Genomic DNA, 5,570 nt, shown 5'->3' on the forward strand with positions numbered 1-5,570 from the left:
TCTTTATAATAATAATAATAATACATATTGTAATAATATATTGTGAAGATTGACACACATATCTATCTACATAAATCTTATATATAATTATAATTATATAATTATATATAATATATATAATTATATATAATATATATAATTATATATATATATATATATATATATAATATTCTTATATAATATACTTTTAGTTATTTCAACTTATTATATTATTAAGTTATTGTAAACATTGAATCGTAATCCCACATCCAGAGAGTTTCATTCATTCACTGTCAAATTCTGACCCAATATTCAAGTCAATAACCAAGCTGTCAACTTCCAATCTACTAGTGTATAAATCCACAAAAAAGAAGACAAAAATAGAATTTAATTAGCATTAACATTTGCTTCGTCGACATAAAAGGTTCCGCGTTCTTAAATATCATACATTATACCTTAATTACCAAACTAATTCTTTAAATTAATAACGTAAATTAGTGATCGTCTTGTGGTCGAAATTAAACCACAATTTAAGTTAATCATGTTATTTCGTTTCAATTGAATTTACTTATATGACAGTCATTTAGGCCTAAAAATTCTTCCTCCATATGAGCTTTTATACAAAAGTTATAAGCAATACATTGACAATTATCTAGTTCAGATTTTTATTAGAATCAGAATACTTGATATAATACTAATAAACAAAAATTACAATTAAATGTTCACCTCGTCATAATAGATATTTCCGTTATAAGTAAAATAAATTTTATAACTGTTAAAATGAATAAAAAGGATCTCGCTTTTTAGCTTTACAGCTTCGCAGCGGAGTTTTATTTTTCCACTGGTCTTTTTCGCGTTCGTTTTTATCCCGTAGCCCCCCGGACAACTTTCTCTTATTTGCATCTTTTTGTCGTAAAGGCAATTTCGACTCCGAGGTCCTTTAACTCTTTAATATGGGACCCGTAAAACGGAAAGAGATAAGTTTTGACATAAAACAAGGTCATTTCATTATACAAATACAAGATTACAGTTTCGGCGGAGTTTATTAGGAGTTGTTTTTACGAACGAGCGGGCGGTTGCCTAATTTTGGGGTTAAACTCGGACAAGTAGCTGTTATCTTTTTAATCGTCGTTTCCTTGCTGGTCGTTTATATATGTAGTAAATATATTGTATTCAAAACAGTAGTGAGGCACGTCATCAACATGTGGCTCTCGAAAATTGTAAATTCGTTTTACAGTCAGGCAATATTTTCCTTCTCAATTTATTCTATTTAAAAAGAGATTGAATGCTGTTTGAGAAGTTCGAACATGTAACCGAAAGAGTCTGCAAAAGTTGTCCGTGTGACAAACGTCTGCAAAATTATTTTAATGCATTTCATACTTTTTTTGATATATTTCAAATCTCCGCGGTTTTTATTGAAGATTTTATTTACGCGGTGCAAGATGGCAAGGTCATCATCTCATGGCAAGATGATAGTTAGTATAGGATAATGATAAAAAAAGTTCATGGAAGAAGGTCAACATCGTCAACATAACTATCGATTAAGTGTTGTTAGTCATAACATTTCTTCATGCTGGGAACAGGAATAGTTTAATTTCTGGTGAAAACTTGGTATTTGCATCTAAGTTCAAGGGTGACTATCATGGAAAAATTAATCATAATTTGTTTTTGCGGTAGTTTGAAAATCAGCTTATGAAGAAACTCGAAGCAACCACCAAAGGCTTGAATTAAGGAATGACTTAAAGTACTTGAAAAAGTTCTGAAAAAAATCATATTAAAGAATGAACTATTTCAAATTGTTACTCGGTAAATATAAATGAAATATTTAATTGCATATTATGTAATAGACTTTTTTAGAAATAAGCCTGAGAAAAGATACATGATAGATCAGATTACTGAACGTTATGGCCACAGAGTGTTACATGTTCCTGCCTATCCCTACATATTTAATCCGATTGAGTTGAAATGGGATATTACAAAGAATTATTACAGTAGACATGTGGATATACAAAGCAAAACTGTCTGGATTTATAGAAAGAGACATTGTCGAAAATAACACCTTCGGTTTAGATGAGCTCGATTGATTGAAGAAGAAATTGACCAATGGTAGAATCTAGAGCAAGTTTTTGATAGATTAAAAATAAACAACTTAGTTGTCCACTTTATTACTGTTTCTAAAAGTGACAGTGATTGAATATAACTTTATGAATGTTGGTTTATGACTATTACCAAGACAGGGTGATGAAAGAGGAAATAACGAAAAGTCACTATATAATCAATATATATTAACTGTAGGAAATTGTATTATAAAGTATGAAAGCTTTATGGGCATGTGTGTTATTGTTCGGAATATACATGAATGTTTGGTTAACATGTATGAGGAGAGAAATAATACTAACTATTTTGCAGATATGGCAAATGCATTAAGGAGAATACAGCGATTAAATGTAGTTCAAGAGAGATGTATACAGGTAGTAACAGAACAGAGTAAACAGAATTATATTAATATAAGACTAACATTACAAGGAAACATTGCATCGGAGGAATCAAGAACTAAGCGTAAGGTAAATATGCTCTCTAATGAAAATAAAATACTACTCTACCAGTAATATATTACTCAGATATAGAATTGATAAGATATATTGATATGATTAAAAGTCCTTCGATAATATATGCATTAGATGTACTACAATGTTAAAATAAATTAGAGTACATAATATTTTTGTTTGATTATTTTATGTAGATTAAAGTTTTGTTGTGTCAAAGTCAAAATGTACTAAAACTCGAAGTTGCTGCGGCAATATTGCTAGGTTTTGACAGATCACCTGGGTTCACTGCTGTTCTAAATTGACTATATACATATTTTAAGTTTGTATTGCCTGTTATATTCATTTTCCAATTTATACTGTAACATAGATATTTCTAAATTATTATTCAACTTGTTAGGCCACCCTTATAAATACCTTAATAAAAAGAGTATAAAGACAAAAATAATTACTGGAAAAGACGAAAGAGATAGTAAGAGTAGAGTGAGAGTATAACATTTGATTAGGTTTTGCTAATCTATAATATTTGTTTAATAATTAGTTAAAGATATATTGTTCTTCGTGATAGAAATAGGAATGATTATAAGCCTTAAGTTAATGTTTTCCTACATATCCAAGAGCGACTACCATAAACTACCATGAGGAAATAGCAATTGTCTACAATAACACTTTTCGGTTCACTGGAAATTGACAAATGGTGGAATTGTGAACAGTGTAGTTATTGACTTGTATAGCGGCTTACAAATTGACACTGACACAATGAAACTTTTTGGATGTTGGATTACTATTGAATGTTAACAATTAGCAAGACAAAATAATGAATAGTGATGACTGAATACTAACCATTTTGCAGAATAGTGAATACATTATGGAGAACGCTGGGATTAAATCATAAATTAGATGGAATAGGTCTCCTGAGGATACCACAAGTGATTTCGAAAAGAGCTCAATGTAAATATAATGGAACAACTCTTGCCTACAAATTATTGTAGCTGTAGATTAGTTGTAGTTAAATCCTTCGATAATGTATGCATTAGATGTACTATATTGTTAAAATAAATTATATTTTATAAAACAATTAATGTATTAATTTATTTACATTAAAATATTGTTATATATCAAAGCCAAAATAAACAGAAAGCAGTATTGATGTCATAAATTTAAATGGAGTAAGTTGAGAGGTATTTTAAATTGACTATATAAAAGACCAAATGCACGATCAACCTGTCAACAATGAATATTAATCGAGTTTTGTCATCTTAAAATGCTAGAATGGTAAGACTGAAACTGGGACAATTCCAGAAATCAAACTAAATGACAGTTTCGAAATCTAAACACATATATTTGAAAAAGAAATACAAGCAGTTTACTTCAAAAGTTGTATTGCTTTGTCATAGTATTATTCTCAATATTTAATTGTCTCTCTATTAGTTCCTCTATGGAAGAGAAAACAAATGCTGTGGTACACAAAAAATACCCTCCAGGCTATAACTATCAAATCAAAAAGTGAAGTTCTAAAACTTTTTTCATCGCTTAATCATCCTTCTGTTCTAACCGTCATATTGAACGCCGCATAGTCGCAAGGGCAAATTTTCTAATAAACTTCTCCAAAATATGACTTCGCACTTGCATAATAAAAAGACCGAGCTTAATATTAAAAGTTCTTTTATATAAGAGTCGTGAAACAAAAATGTCTACATAAAAGGTCTAGGAGTCGGCAATATAAAATATTGATGAAAAGAAAAAGCGACAAAAAATGCCTCGGTGCACATAAATTCGTATTTGACAAAAAACAATGTTTTGCGGTGGGAGGTTATTATTTTTCTCCCAGACATAAACCCTTGTTTGATATAAATGTCCTCTTTTTTTTATATTACCGTCTCAGATTTTTGATACATCACTGAAATTTATTAAGACACATTTATTATAAATATTGCACCAACTTCAAAAAATAAATAAGAAGCTCACTAAAAATTAAAAATTAATCAAACTTATAATCATTTTAATATAAAATATGTACATAATAATCGTTGTAATAACTATATAAAAATAAACAAAAACCTTTTTCTATTTAATTTTTTTATAATTTTGTTTATCTATTTACTACATATATTTTATATTCTACTATATACACACAATTTAGCTTAATACCTACCTAAACCTATTTATCTCTTTACAATATTATTTTAACTACTACCAACTGACGACTTTTAAGTCAATGTCGAGCAACAAATTAGATTTGTTTTGTTCGTAATTTAATTTTGTGTATATGTCAAAAAATTATATTATTATTTGTGCATTTTTTCGGCTCGGCACTGACTTCAATTGTATTAAGCTGAATTGTTTGTATATAGTCAAATATAAAATATGCGTAGTAGGCAGGCTAAATAAGGTTTTTGTTTATGTTTATATAGTTATTACAACGATTATAATGCACATATTTTATGTTAAAATGTTTTTTGTGTTAAAAATAAAAGTATGATTATTTTTTAATTTTTAAAGAGCTCCTTATGGATTCTTTGAAGTCGGTTCAATTTTGTTGTTAAAAATATTTAGTATTTCTCTTCTTAGTGGTAGATATCATGGAGATTTATATATCCGTCTTTTATAAAGGAACCTTAAGAATACTCAAAATTCAAAATTTAAATTGAATAGTTAAATTTCTGAAAAATTATAATATTATGGTTTTCTAATGTGTTTCCGATCACATAGACTGAATGGGAAACAGGAATGAAACATAAGTATTTCCACTATGTAACAATATATAACTATATAATATATAATAACAATATTCTTAGATGTTAATATCGAAATGTTAAGATGTTAAAATAAATTGATTCCACCTTTCGGAATAAACACTGTTTTATTATAAGCCTCTGTTATTATTATACATAACCACTTAGTAGAAGTTGTAATCTCTTTCTATCCTTACGAAGTCCATCCGTTCAGGTCTATTGCGCCTAAAACAGTAAATATATACGAATATTGTTTCGGTATCCAGTTTATTCACCAGATTTAGTTCTTATTGTCTTCTGACTCTTCTCA

The sequence above is a fragment of the Rhynchophorus ferrugineus genome, unplaced genomic scaffold (assembly GCF_030347505.1).
Source record: "Rhynchophorus ferrugineus isolate W39M unplaced genomic scaffold, kcgeb_rfMv2 rfM4, whole genome shotgun sequence".
In the NCBI taxonomy this organism is placed as follows: Eukaryota; Metazoa; Arthropoda; class Insecta; order Coleoptera; family Curculionidae; genus Rhynchophorus; species Rhynchophorus ferrugineus.